This window comes from Mixophyes fleayi, chromosome 9 (genome assembly GCF_038048845.1).
Source record: "Mixophyes fleayi isolate aMixFle1 chromosome 9, aMixFle1.hap1, whole genome shotgun sequence".
NCBI lineage: Eukaryota > Metazoa > Chordata > Amphibia > Anura > Limnodynastidae > Mixophyes > Mixophyes fleayi.
The window spans coordinates 66,113,690-66,129,120 of record NC_134410.1 but is presented as its reverse complement, the minus strand read 5'-3'; the positions used below and the strand labels follow the sequence as shown (position 1 = coordinate 66,129,120).

Sequence of the window (15,431 nt, the reverse complement as noted above, 5' to 3'; positions counted from 1 at the left end):
GTAGTCAGCGTCCCGTTGGAGATATGCTATGGTGTTTGGTCCGTTCTCTGGCCGCACGCTAGGCCTGGAAGGGGCAAGGAGAACGGGCAAGGCACCACGCCAGACGAAAAGCCACATGGTAGTCCTCCCGCCCGGTAAGTCTCCGTCATACCGGTATGTTCCGGAGGTACCTACGTGGGTTCCTCGCTGGCATTGCAACACATCCCTTGTGAGTTCCGGGGGAGCTAACCGCGGTTCATTTGGATGCCTGTTCAGAGTTCCGGCAGGTTAACCTGACGGTTCCAGGGCAGGCAGTGTACCGTGGGGTAGGGCGTGGTTCACCAGAGTTCCGGAAGTGCACTGACTGTTCCAGGTGGGAACCGCCAGACCGGCAACGCTTTGCTGGCAAGTGTAGCCCCGTCACTTAAACTGCTGGGTGGCCCTCACCACTGGTGAGTAGAGAGTTTGGGCAAGGACGTTCTCTGTCCCAAATACTCACAGCCCCGATGTCCAGGCTAGACTAACCATGGGGTGACGACAGGCGGAATTGAGCAAGTGCCTTCATTCCTGGTCGTAGCCCCTTCCCCGTCCCTTCCCCTTGGGGGTATGTCTCTTTCTTGTCTTGTCTGCAGGAGGAAGGGGAGTGAACGCCACAAAGTACAGTGGTGGGCTTGCTGCAGCCGGAGAGAGTAACACCTTCCATAGCAGTCCCTCGGGATCAGGCGAGTACCTTCAGTGTGGACCAGGGCAACTGTCCTGGTGGGTACGCAGGGTAGCGACCCCCACAAAGTGATATAACAAAGTAGAAAAGATAAAAGAAGGAAAGGGAAGAATGGAAAGGGAGAAAGAAAGGAGAAGAACGATACAGAGATATAGAAAGAAATATAGATTGGGAGAAAAAAAAATGTTTTAGAAAAATAGAATAAAATAAAGAACAAAGGAAAATACTGCGCACAATGTGCATTCTGCTTTCCAGTGAGATGCAATCACCATTTTGGTGCTGTCATGAGCTGTTGGAGGTCTGTCACTACGCCTGCAGCCCCATCCTGCTAGGAGCACAGACCTGTGGAGACTGGAGAGGTCTTCTCCTAGGTGCCTCAGTGTATAAGGAAGGTAGCAGTCTTGGGCGCAACTATGCCTCAATTGTCCCTATTGTAATACCCTGAAAGGTGAGCACCGCTTACATGCTTCTCAGTATACTGATAAATAGATCACTGTGGAGCATATTTATTAACTAGTGCATTTTTTACACAATCATTTTCATTCCTTATCTCAAAGAAAAGGAATGAAAGATCATGAGAATTTATTAAAAGTGTTGTGCCGGTACAGCACTTCCAATAAATGTACTGGTGAACACAGCTTACTTAAATCACCGCTGGTTTTCTTCTATCGTATGCAGACCACTGTTGTAAAATAAATCTGCACATGCTCCTTCCAAAAACCTAAGGTCACGCATGCACAAAGCCACCTTTGCGATAGTGACCGGAGGGGAAACCAGGCAAAATGCGTTGAGGGATCTGAATTTCCCTCTACCACAATGCTCTTCCCATTGGATTTAATGGCTAATGCCATAGCCATTGGGCACAAGTTCCAAAACTTTTTGATTTCTTGCAAACCAATGAGGTCTGCTGTTGCGTACTATAGCAGTGGGACCGCAGCAGATATCTGGAAGGACCGTAGATGAACAGACATTGAATACATGGTCCTTCCAGCATTTGCAAGGAGTCTAGAAACTGTCAGTTGTAACAGTAACTCGAGCACAAGTTTGGCAAGCCCTTAAGAGGATTACAGTTGCAGGGCTCAGTCACACTGTTGTTAATAAGCACACATTCAAATCACATTCTTACAGCCTTGTTAACCCACTTTAATGCTGGTAGTCCAAAAAATAATGTCAGCAAATCGACCGGTGTCACTTTCAGCATTGCCTGCAGTGTTTGTGACAAATGTTGTTGGAATCAGCTTTATGTACATAGATGCAACCTTGTAGAATTATGACTTGACTACAAGGAGCTACTAAAACGCCCAGGGGGTAATTGACTTATGTTCATCGCAGCAACTTCTTATATTAACATTTATATTGCGCCAGGGAAGAAGACCTGGGCTATTTATCAATCTCCAGCAATAAGATTAATGTTCTATCATCACATTTCACTTCAATTTGATCAATAAAATATCATTGGGGCAGCTTAGTGGTACTCTGCTGCTTCTGATACTGGCCGGAAACAGTTAATTAAGGGTTAATTTACAGCTTCACTGGCCAATCTCAGGAGATATGTGCATGTGTGACCTGGGCATCCAGGAGCACATGCGCAGTGGTTGCACTAGTAATGCAAAAAAAATGATAATATGAAAAGTAAATATTTTAAAGACAAATGAAAAATGAATAATTGAAATTATTAATTTTTATCTGTTATTGTCATTCTGGCGATTACAGAAGGAGGATTGCGAGTTACGTGTTATATAGGCTTCCCCATGCTTTGCATGATAGACAGGGCTAAACACACATTTTTCTATAGCAGGACCCGCTTATTTCTCCATTAATACACATGGCTCTATTTATTAAAGGGCAGAAGTAACCGAAAATAGGAGCAAGCAATGAATGAAGATGAGAGGCACAGATTGTGACCAATGCAGAGATATATTTTGACACTATGGAAGATATGTAGGTTTGTGCAGTTTTGTTTATGGCTTTGTATGTTAGTAAAATAATTTTACATTTTTTTCTGTAAAGTACAGGTTACCAATGTAGGGATTGGCAGAGTGGAGCAGCAGTAGAAGAACGTTTGGCAATGAAAATTAGCTTAGCCACTGAGTTCAAAAAGGATTGTAGGAGTGGAATGAATTAAAGTTTGATGGTAGGTTTTATCTTCTTGTTGTCAAAAGAAAAATAGATTTGGAAAACAATCTATCCGACAAACTCTGCTGGCGCAACTGTGGCCAGCGTGGCTCCCTGTCCCATATCTGGTGGAGCTACCCAAAAATCATCCCCTTCTGGAAAGAGGTAGCTGACCTTATTCACAAAATAACCAATTTAAGATCCCCATTTCATCTATCTTATTTTCTCCTCCCTCGACTACCTCCTGACACCCACAAAATCATGTGGTTACTCCCGGGCCATATTCTGACAGCAGCCAGATGCTTAATAGCCAAGAAATGGAAACAGTCAGAGAGCCCTTCTATTTTCGGAATTAATGTAGAATGTTTGATAGTTATATAACCTAGAGCACATGACTAGTGTAGTTAACGATCGCCCTTACAAATTTTCTCCACTTGGCATAGATGGCAGGATTACTTCCCTTAAAGTTGGGTGTCATCCACAGACGTGACAATTCCAAAATAACTTCGTTTTCCAAAAGAACTGTTATAGGTAGCGAAAAGAGCTACCTATGATTGAGGGCTTAGGACTGAGTTTTGTGGTAATTAAGCACTGAAAACATATAAACATACACCAACCCATTTTGAAAACTATAAAATTATGTATTCACATCCTAATCACCCAAGTTCCATCTATCTAACTATACATTGCATATCTTGATCTAGTAAAAAAAAAGAAAATACTACAAAAACGGACTTAGCCGACACTTGTAGAGGATGGCTTTTCAAATGGGTATAACAAAGACTTTTGTACTGGGTGACAACAGTGTGCTGGTGTATTTTGTGTGTCTCTCATATATTGATCTCATGTCCATCAATCTACCTTGGTTGGGTACAAATTTCCCACGGTAGGAATACAGACGGAGATATGACAGACGAAAATGTCAACAGGCAAAATCTCGTCATGTAAATTTCACTGACACGGATAAAATACAGACAGTGTGATTGCCGACAATAAAAATCGGCAACACATCAAAAAAAATAAAAAAAATTTTATTTATATATATATATATTCTCATCACTACATTTATATAGCCCCACTGATTCCGCAGCGCTGTACATACAGAGAACTCACATCAGTCCCTGCCCCATTGGAGCTTACAGTCTAAATTCCCTAACACACAAACACAGATAGAGAGAGACTAAGGTCAACTTTGATAGCAGCCAATTAACCTACTAATATGTTTTTTTTAGAATGTGGGAGGAAACCATAGCACCTGGAGGAAACCCACGCAAACACATATATACATATACACACATATATATACGCCCCCTCCCTAGTGGTACCTAGCCCCATGCTGACAGCACTAGGTCTCTTCCCACACCCCTGGGCGGTGGGGGGTGATAAATGGTTAAGGAAAAAAAGTGAATTAAAACACTAGTTTTACATTGGTGAACTAAAGGTCCCAGCAAGCCCATGGCTGCCAGGGTATCTGGCACTTGGGGAACCACAAGTACCAGCTTGCTCTGACACCCAGGGCCCACTGTATCCTGTAGTGCACCAATGCAAAATGTAAATAAAAGACACCCTTCATTAAAACCACAAAATTTAAAAAAAAAAAAAAAAACACATTCATACTTATAAACTCTGTTCTTTTTTCTGTAGGATCCAGTCTTGTAAGCTTTTAATCCAAATGGAGTTGGTATATTTCTTAAGGGTATTTATTCTTTTTTTACAGAGTTTCTTCACAAAAAAAATGAAATAAAAAATAATGTTGTCTGGCAGTATGAACCCCAAAATAATTGAGTTTCTTCTTATTCATCTCACAGACTACCTTCTATGCTCAGTGCAATATAATGGAGTTCCATGGGAGTGCTTAATGCATATATGGTTCAGTATACTGAGATTTCAAGAATACACTTCAAATTCACTGCTAAAAGCTTGAACAAAGTACAGGTGTTTATCAACACACATGCATATCAGCCCTTAACCCCCCCTAAAAAACAAAACAAAGAAAAAAAACCAGTAGGTTGTGGAAGGCATCCAAGCTAGCAGCCCAAAATTCTTTAAAAAAAAAACAAAACAACAAAAGTATCCCTAAGAAATCACTAAAATTGTTTCTCAAATTAGCAATAAAATTCTTACAATTTCCCCATCAAATTCTTTTCAGCGGATCACATTATAGAAATGTTCCTGGGCATGAAGTAGTTAATTACATTGTTAATATTCATAGAAAGAGGATGTAAAATATTTAAGATCTTTCCTGACTGTATTTGAATAAATTCTGACCAAAAAAAAAAAAAAAATGTATTTTTTGTAGATATCTGACAAACTTGATAAATGATATGGTTTTCATAGTTGACGAATACCACAAAATTGCAATACTATATATAGTGGAAGCTCATATGTTAAAATGCCAAAACAATACAGGCTGTTCAGTTGTAAAAAATACAATGTTTTTATATTCATATTGATAACCCATATGCAAAGCAGTTAAATACACAAAGAAAGTAAGGGAGGACATATTCTTCTTGTGTGTATATGACATAAAAGTAATAAATCTGATTTAGGCAACAAAGACACTAAAGCAATTTAATCTGGATATTTAACCAATATATGTGGGTTGCTCAACTAACAAAGTGCCTTATACATGCATGGTCTGCACAAAAGCACCAAATACTGAAACAATGTCCTACACAAAATTGTGTGTTAAAAAATAGTCACATTTTTTAGCTCATGCATGTGTCCAGACAAGATTGTGGGTCGACACAGAAGCCAACCTTCTCCAGATGTTATCTCCCAGTATTTTGTTCTGGCTTTATATAAAAGACCATCCCCCTCTTCAAACTCTCCCTCCTGCAGTTCGCTTTTTACTTGAAATATGGAAATATTGTACACGCACCTTCAAGCTTATAGACAATCCCAAATGAATGTTGAAGAGGGGCCCTGCAACTGCAGTGCCCAGGAAGAGGGCGAAGAAAGAAGAGACTACAAACTACTCACCAGCCCTGCATTCCAGCGGCGAGTACCTCCATTTCTCCCCTACAGATCCCAACAGCAGAGGGCAAGTGAGCCAATCAGGGCTCACCTCCCCCTGCTGGCCAATCGGATAGCCGAGCCAATCCTGGCTCACCTCCGGCCGTTTAAACTGTTGGCACCGTGGCGAGCCAATCAGGGCTTGTGGCGCCGCCGAGTGACATCTGTGCGCCGGCGACTATATACCGCCGGGCACCGCCATCTTGAGGTCAGTTCGCCGGCGGAGGAGAAGAAAGAGGACGTCGTGGGACGTCCAGCGGCGGAGACGCCGGCGGAAGTGGCAGGGAGCCCTTTCAAGGGCTGGTAGCTACCCTGCCACGTGAAGACGGGGCAAGAGATGGAGCCGGCAAAGAGCTGAGTGCCCACGCCATGAGGACTGCGGGAAGCAGAGCGCCGAACTGGAGAAGAGGCGCCGCCGGCTGGAGGGTCTGGAAGACCTGGGGACGACGACTTCAGGGCAAGTTGAAAGTCCTGCACGGAGCAGCCGCGGGTCAAGGCCTGTGGAGCAACATAGTTCCAGTGGACCAGGGCTGCTGAGGGCGTGTGAGTGGGAGGATTCCGTTCGAGGAGAAGAAAGGTATGGTGCATCTCGTAGGGATTGGGTGAGTACAGGGTGTTGGGGAAGGGATTGTTCTGTGTGGCTTGGTCTCCCTTGTTTTGCAGGCATTGGTCAGACAAGGTCTTCGGAAGACCCCTGCGAGTGAGAACCCCTGGAGTAGCAGGGATAGAGGGAGTCACCGTCGTAGACCCGCTTCCGTGAGTATAGTCCGGTGAGGGCTGTTCCCGTGGTGCACTCACCTTGCAGAGCTGCTCCTCCCATATTTTCCCCTTTCCCATACAGCATAACGAGTGCCTGGCACACGAGAACAGGGGCCCTTTTCCCCTGCTGCGTTTTGGGCGCTAGGACATCCCCCCCCCCCGTCCCACCTTCTTACACATGTTCACTCTGGAATAACCCTGTATTTCCTCCGGGAATTAACCCCAAATCTTTTTCCCACTGGACAAAGCAGAACATTCTGTTTTTACCAGACATAGTTCCAATGGGATTTTCAAACTTTTACCACTATTTGCAAATACATAACTCATTCAACAACCAAATAGACCCGCAAACTCCTTGCCGTCCATCTCTAGTGTCTTTGTGTCCACAGGTCAACTTATAAAGGCCTTATATCCACCTTTTACAGGCGGTTGATGAATAACAATTTACCTGATAAAGAGTTGCATGAGCTGCGCTGGGAGGAGGATATGGCAGAGGTTCTAGATCCTGAAGAATGGACAGAAATCTGAGAAGCAGTTGCTAAATCTTCAATTTGTACTCCGATAAAAGAAAATTCTTACAAGCTTTTATTTCGTTGGTATGTTCTGGGATTTAGCGCCTCCATTCTCTGTACCTCCTACTTTTGAAAAACCTCAATAAAATATATTAAAGGAAAAAAAAAAAAAGTCACATTTTGATCACAGCAAAAAAAAAGGATTGGGAAATATTACAAATTTCAAATATGATAAAAATGTTTAATTTTTATCATTACAGTTATGTTTGTCCCTAATAAGTGATTTAGCAGAATCTCCCCCATACACTTGGGAATGTGTATCCTGGTATACTTTATTGTCTTACTAGTGCAATCTGTATTATGTTACACACTTTATTATAGCATGAAAGCCTATTTTTTTCTGCTAAGCACCTTATATGAAGATATAGACAATTTATAATAAATTAAACGTTTTTACTTATTTGATGGTACCTCTTTAAAATAGAAATTGGGGTGTAAATCGATTTGGCTGCTTGGTGCCAGCTCACCAACGGTCTGTGGATAGTTTTAGGAGGAAATATGATATTAGGGTCTTTAGAAATAGAAAATGAGTTATTTCTGCGAGTTACATAATGCTGCTTACCGGGCTACACTAGGGAGCAGATTCAATTCACTGCGTTGTTCGAGGGTCAGATTCAATTCACTGCGTTGTTCGAGGGTCACGCACTATTACCGTTACTACAGTAATAGCTGTGCATTATTACAATTACTACAGTAATTTCAACACTGATTTTTGCTCGCAGCTTTGAGCCGCAAGCAAAAATGTGTTAAAATTACCTCAGTAACGGTAATAAAGCGCACCCCATATTGTTCTAAAGAACATCGCTGGGAATTGAATCTACCCATAGAGAGCTTAAAGGGATGTTAGCAGATTTGTGGTTACACTATATACGTTTTGAGCGATTAGTACACTATATGGACAAAAGTATTCGGACGCTTGACCATTACACCAACAGGGTCTATAATGACATTGTATTCAAATACATATACTTTAATATGTAGATGGTCCCCCTTTTGCAGGAATAACAGTTTCCACTCTTCTTGGAAGGCTTTCCACAAAATATTGGAGTGTTTATGTGGGAATTTGAGGCCATTCATTCTGTAGAGCATTTATGAGGTCAGGCACTGATGTTGGACAAGAAGGCCTGGCTCGTAATTTCCGTTCTAGTTCACTAGTTCATCCCAAAGATGTTCGATGGGGTTGGTCAGGGTTCTGTGTGGGCCAGTCAAGTTCTTCCACACTGAGCTCATCAAACCATGTCTTTGTAGTCCTTGTTTTGTGCACTGGGGCACAGTCATTTTGATATAGAAAAGGGCCTTCCACAAACTGTCACCATAAAGTTGGAAGCATAGTATTGTCCAAAATGATTTTGTATGCTGAAGCATTAAGATTGCTCTTCACTGGAGATACGGGGCCTAGCCCAAACCCTGAAAAACAACCCCATACCATTATCCCTCCACCAAACTTCACAGTTGGCATAATGCAGTCAGGCAGGTAACGTTCTCCCGGCATCTGCCAAACCCAGACAAGCCCATCTGACTGCCAGAGAAGCGTCACTCCACAGGACACGTTTCCACTGCTCCACAGTCCAGTGTCGGTGTGCTTTACACCACCCCATCCAATGCCTGGCATTGGTCTTGGCGATGTGAGGCTTGCATGTCGCTGCTCGGCCATGGAATCCCATTCAATTAAGCTCCCACCGCACAGTTTTTGTGCTTACATTAATACAAGTGAAAGTTCAGAACTCTTCAGCTATGGAATCAGCAGAACTTTATCGACTTTTATGCATCATGCGCCTTAACAGTCGTTGACTGCTTTGTGATTTTACGTGGTCTTCCGCCTTGTGGCCGAGTTGCTGTTTCTAAATGCTTCCACTTTCTTATAATAACATTATAATATAACATTTGACTATGGAATATCCAGTAGGGTGAAATTTCACAAAGTGTCTTATTGCAAAGATGACATCTTATCACAGTACCACACTTGAATTCACTGAGCTCTTCAGAACGACCCATTTTGTATCACAAAGATTTGCAAATGGAGACTGCATAGCTAGGTGCTTGATTTTATACACCTTTGGCAACGGGTCTGATTGATACACCTCAATTCAATAATAATTAGGTGGCCATGGACAAAAGTAAGAGAAACACATTTACTGAAAGTGAATCTAAAAAAAAAAAAAAAAAAAAAAAAAAAAAAAAAAAGGTTACTGCAACAAAATGCTCACAGGTATGTCCCTGCACAGTCAAGTCTTGGAAATAGGTGGTATGGTGTACGCCAGTGGATCCCAAACTTTCTCAATTCAAGGCACCCTTAGGGTCTCCATAATTTTTTTCAAGGCATCCCTAAGCCAAAATAATTACCAAGTAGTCACCTTCCTTGCTTACCACCGGCCCTGGCCGCGGCACCCCTGTGAGATCGCTGCAGAACCCCAGGGAGCCGTGGCACACAGTTTGGGAACCACTAGTGTACACTAAAGTGTTATGCACAATCCTAATACGACATTCCTATAGTAGACAAAAAGCAAGATCATAAAAGATAATTTATCGTGACCTTTCCCATGTTGTCTATTATACAATGTCCACACCTCGTACAGATAATCCACTCTGTTCTTTGCAGCGAAAAGTCATATCTCCTATTCCCAAGTAACAGACATTATCAGGATATTATTTCAAATTATTTGTTGCTCTAAAAAGAATGATACATTTTGGCTGTTACGTTACTAAATTTATACATTCCTGGTTGCAAGTTAAGAATGGAGTTCTTATGTTCTGTAATACAAGCTATAGAATCAGAATTTATACTTGCATATACCAATTCAGCCAGTCACAAAATTTCCTCTAGCTTGCCTCCAAGAATATTTACACTTTCAATATCCACCCTTTGATGAATAGTCCCTAAGAAGTTAGACAAAAGCAGGCGCGGGCTGACGGACATCAGCCCGGGGGGCACACGCCGCGCAGGCGGCCGCATCACATTTATATTACTTCCGGGGGGGGGCGAATGGCCCTAACAGCCGTGATTCTGAGCGGCCCGGGGCGCCCTTGGAAAAAAGTAATGGTGATGACTGCAACCAGACTTCAGGAACAAGTCATTTCTGTTCTCCGTATCTGGAAGACTTATTAGTAAAACTTCTTATTTTATCAAGCAATAGCCTGCTCCCTGGACAGCCTTAAAATATTGCAAGTAAACCAAAAAGCTTCCTATGAAAAATATTTTATCTGGATCGCCAATATTACACATCAACTCCTCATAGAGGGGGAGTGCCACCTCTCAATATAGTAACAAACATTAATATAGAACTAAATAATATACAGCGTGCGTCCAAAGAGGATATAAAAAAAAATCTTTAATATATAATAAAATATTCAAATAGCAGAACTCACATATGTAGCATGCAAATAGTATAACCGGTGAAATCTGGTAATATGTATCACTAATAATATATAATATATATATATATATATATATATATATATATATATATATATATATATATATATATATATATATATATATATATATATATATATATATATATATATATATATATTATACTATACTATACAATGTGAATGCAAAAACTTATGGATTGTAATAATTTTTAGGTGTCTGGCCAGTACACCTTACCAATGATAAAATCAATTAGTATGGAACGAGTCCCATATAAATCAGATGGTATATAATAGGAGAGGTCTCACCCAATCGTTAAGTGCAGCTGTAGCGCGAGAGTGTATAATCTCTAATCCGTATATATAAGATGTAGCGTGGTCCGGAACGTGATGTATAAGCTTCACCTGATTGAACTCCCGACAAATTAATGATAATTAATATCCTCAGAGATCTTGTGAACAGTAGAAACGCTGGAGTGTGAATATTTCACTATCAGGAGCCAATGTCCCAAAAGACGGATCCTGAACCACAGCCCGTGGAGTATAGTAATGTATATCCAAATGGTAAAAGGATAACGTCCTCAGGTGCTGGAGTTCCAATATGTCGAGGAGATTTTTTTTTTTATATCCTCTTTGGACGCACCCTGTATATTATTTAGTTCTATATTACGATTTGGAGATTGGCAATCTCACACAGGGGATGCGACAAGATGATATGTTGGGTTAAGTTAGTTTATGTACATTTTTAATATATTGAAGGGATATATACGGTTGTAGCATAGTAAGCCATTTCGTCTTTTAGTTACTATTAGTAACAAACATTACTTGCTGCTCTGAAAGGCTCGTAACTATGAAAAGTATTTATTCAAAATTATATACAGTACAGGTACAGTATCACTAAATTAATAGTATTCATGCTGAAATTTGAAATAGAATCTCATAAAAGAAAAACAAATTCCCAAATGCATTCCAAAAGGATATTTCCCAACTATTCATTACCAAAAGCACTCAACTTAGTGGAGGCTGAATCTCCTGTACCTAAATTTTGGCAAATCCCTACTTCAAATCTCATGGCAAATTGGGACACCAGACTCTGGCCAGTGTGTGCTGGTGGCGTTGTCAATATGGACAAACAATGTCAAAGTTGATCAGAGCAAATATGTATAAAAAAAAAGTACAATAACCTGGACCACAAGGTGATCAGCTTTCTCTAGTGGTCAAGTTTAAAAAAAATTAAATGTACAACCTCAGTTTGAAAAGGGAGGCAATTCATTTCAAGTACCATCAGCTGAAATTGAGAAAATATCTAAGCCCAAGGTACAAACATTGAGGTTCTCGTATCTGCAGTCAGAAAGCTGGCAAAGCTTTCTTCACAGAACCTCTTATACCTCCACAAAAAAACTACACTCAACAGTATCAATTTGGAGGCTTGCTATTCAGCAGTCTGACGGCAGCGTGAAGTGGTAATAAATGAAACCACCTGCAGAAGCACTTAATGCTGCAGTATGGGCAACAAAAGAGACTAAAAGCAAAGAATAAACACCTGCACAACGTCAATGAAACAAAATTAGTCTCTTGGAATTAGTGAAAGCTGCATTTGTGAATATATTCAGCAAACCTCCCACCCCCAAAAAAAATAATTAAAAATAAGCAACCATTAGACTCTTAATTATCTTAGCTGTAACTGTTTGTAATGGTTAAGTATATCCAGAACATTTTACTAGATGTAATCGGCCAGCTAGTTGGTAAAAGTGCACATAAAGGCTCATGATAGAGAATCATCATCCCCATTCTAGATGTTGTTCCACATACTCAACATTCTCCATGAAAATGCAGTATTACAGTGTAGACAAGACCGTAAAGTAAGAAAACATGCTGAATAGTGTGGGGATGAAGCCAAAATAGTTTCCACTATTTGAAACATACCTCAGAATATTGTTGTTAATGGAGATAGCAGAGCTGCAGTTGTCTGTCTTAGGAGGGTCAAAGCTCAGGTTACATCTAAAAAGGCGCCAAATACATTGAAACTAAATTGAACTGTAAAGTCTTCATGATGAATACATCCTTTTACTGCTCAGTTCATTCCCTTGTTATCATGTTTAATGGGAGCTCCTTGAGGTTTCCTAATTGGTAAGCCTGGAAAATAAAATTTTCAGATTAAGAGGCGATTATTATACTACTATAATGGTATTATGTGTAAGGAGTAAAGTTTGCTTATAGTCCCCACATATGTATGTGGATATGGAAAGGAATTTATTTATCCCTTCATTCATCTCCCCGAGCCCTCAGTGGAAAGTAATGTTTGTTAATTTCAGCTTTGAGAATCTCTTGGATGTCATTCACATATTGCTTGAGGAAGCCAGCAAAGAAAACGCAAGAATCAGACCAAAATGTAAGACACTATTGGTAAACTATATGAGAAATGTTAAATAATGGCAACAAGTCCATCTGTCTATTGACAGCACCTAGTCGACCCTATGGAAGCCACCCAATCCACTATCAGCACAACAGCTCACTGTAAATCAAACTTCTCTGACTAATTGATACAGATAACAAAAATGTATAATATAAGGTTAGGGTTAACTCTTGATACATTATACAATTTGAGTCTAAAACACAGAAGCGAGGCTATGTTCAGTCCATATAAGCAAGGAAACATGGAATGCAAAAATAGCCTTGGAAACTATCTAGGCTCATAAAGGATTACAAAATAAGCAAAGACCATAACTTGTGTTATGTAATCCTTATAAAAAATTAAAGATAATAGGTTTGTATAAATGCAAAAAGATTTTGGACACAATATGCTAATACATTTACAGTTCATATCAGATTGATGCCATTGACTGCTTTCCTATTGCAGATTCAAGAACTGATTAAACATTTCACATTCACTTTTTCAGGTGCTTTTCTCGTGCCTTATTACACATGTTCATCCCTCTGTACATGATCAAAAGTGCATGTCTGAGGCAGAATTGGGGAATGAATGGGACATTCCAGGAATACAATGCAGATGTATTTCACTGCTGGAAAGATACCACATTATGAATATTTTGCACCTGCCCAGCGTAATTGCAGCAGTCACCATAAGATTGATAACAGTTTAAATAGGTTAATAGTGTGAACCAAAATTTAAATTTACCAAAAAACTCTTTGTAAACTATACTCATATTATTTGTGTGTATGGATAAACATTTTTATACTAGTATAAATATAGTAAGATATAATAGTAAATATAATTGCAAATAATAAAATCTATATCAGCTGCAGTAATAAAATATTACAAACACTTTGACAACCCCTTTAGTGTAAGTCCCACTTTTAATCAACTTTACTCATTGAAGCATACTGATGTAGCAGTTAGGTGGGATCACCATCTACCACCATATAGCCACTCTCTTAATACTGCTGAACAAAACGCCCATCTGATATAGAAAGGTGGTGTGACTCTGAATATCTGCAACTCTCCCCAATCAGGACAAGCACAATCAGTGACAACATTATCAAACAGATCCCACCCATATTGGCTGTTGTATGTGCATTATTTAGTAGTGTCAACCCAGCAAGTCTATCAATTTCACATGTGGACCTACACCTTACCTGGGGAGATGCCTAAGCTTGGAATAAAGTTCACTAAAGGCGACAACCATTGTTGGAAAGAGCAATGTGCTCACAGCAGCCAGTCAACTTTTAGCTTTGACTAGTGATACAAATGGAAACAAATATTTGATTTGCTGTAATCAATAGCTGCTAAAGTTCTACTAGAACCATTTTATTAAATATGCCCTGTAGTCTTAGGGCTCAATACAACAATGACAGCAGAAGAAGATAGCTATATTATCCTTATGTTCCCAAGTGTCATTCTTGCAAGGTCTGCTTATGGGAACAACAATGGCAATGTTTTCCTCCAGTTCTTGAGTCTTACCTGAGAGACGAGACTTCGTTTTGGAAAAGATTTTCAGAGAACCTTTTGGTTGAATCGGGCAGATGGAAGTTTGTTCTGGTCCAACAAGTTCCGATGCAACAAACCCTGCTAGAGTAAAACCAAGAATGATTAATAGGTTTATCCTCAAATTACGGCCATGGCACACACTTAACAGGCTCTTACCAGTTGGGGGAGGATGTAATGAGGAAACTTTGTAATCACAAGATGCACTCTGAGCTCCTGGAATGTTCTGGGCCTTTCTTGTGAATATCCCATTATTTGGGGTACACCGCTGAAACGGTGGTCTCAAGAAAGAAACAGTAGGCATGTTGAACACACCTACTCCATCCTGAACAAGAAAGAAATTAAGCATGGCTTAAAATACAGATTTATTGAGGTCTTTAAAATTTAATAAAGAAAAATTAAATGTTAGACAGATTTAATATTAGACATACTTTATATGGTATACATGCTAAAAACTGAAGATACTTGATGTGGGGAAGTATATTTTACCAAATGACCTAGTTTTTAAACTTTGCAGATCTGTCTGTCAAAAGTAAAATAACATAGCTAGTCCACTTGCAATTTTGAAGGTTTTCAGGTGAATTTATAAGTGAACCAGTTAAGTCATAATATAGATAGGTCTCAAGAGTGCCCCAAATAATGTCTTTTTTTTCTATGTATACCAGGTTTCTGAAAAGATAGGTACAGCAATAATACACATCTACTGAAGGACACAACTGGGAGCCACTTAAGAATAGTGCTTACATTCTGCGCCTTAAGCTGGCCACACACTAATAGAATTGCCAATTTGCCTTGAGATACTGGAGCCATGTCCAATTTGGCCACACATATGTGGCATAGTTAGCGTCTCTAGAAGCACCATATGCATGGTAAAACTGCAATTTCCTTCAGTCCCAAACATCTGAACATTTTTCGTGTAGATGTTAAATCAGGAGTGGCGTACTTGTGTCCA

At 40.1% G+C, this 15,431-nt stretch overlaps 1 long non-coding RNA gene across 1 annotated transcript; it reads right to left on the bottom strand.

Moving 5' to 3' along the window:
- Window positions 1-12,279: 12,279 nt before the first annotated feature.
- Window positions 12,280-14,793, bottom strand: LOC142101627 (uncharacterized). Its single transcript, XR_012679084.1, has 3 exons — window positions 14,639-14,793; window positions 14,456-14,563; window positions 12,280-12,669 (listed from the first exon to the last, which is right to left on the bottom strand). It is a non-coding gene; the product is annotated as an uncharacterized LOC142101627 (long non-coding RNA).
- Between the last annotated feature and the right edge of the window lie 638 nt (window positions 14,794-15,431).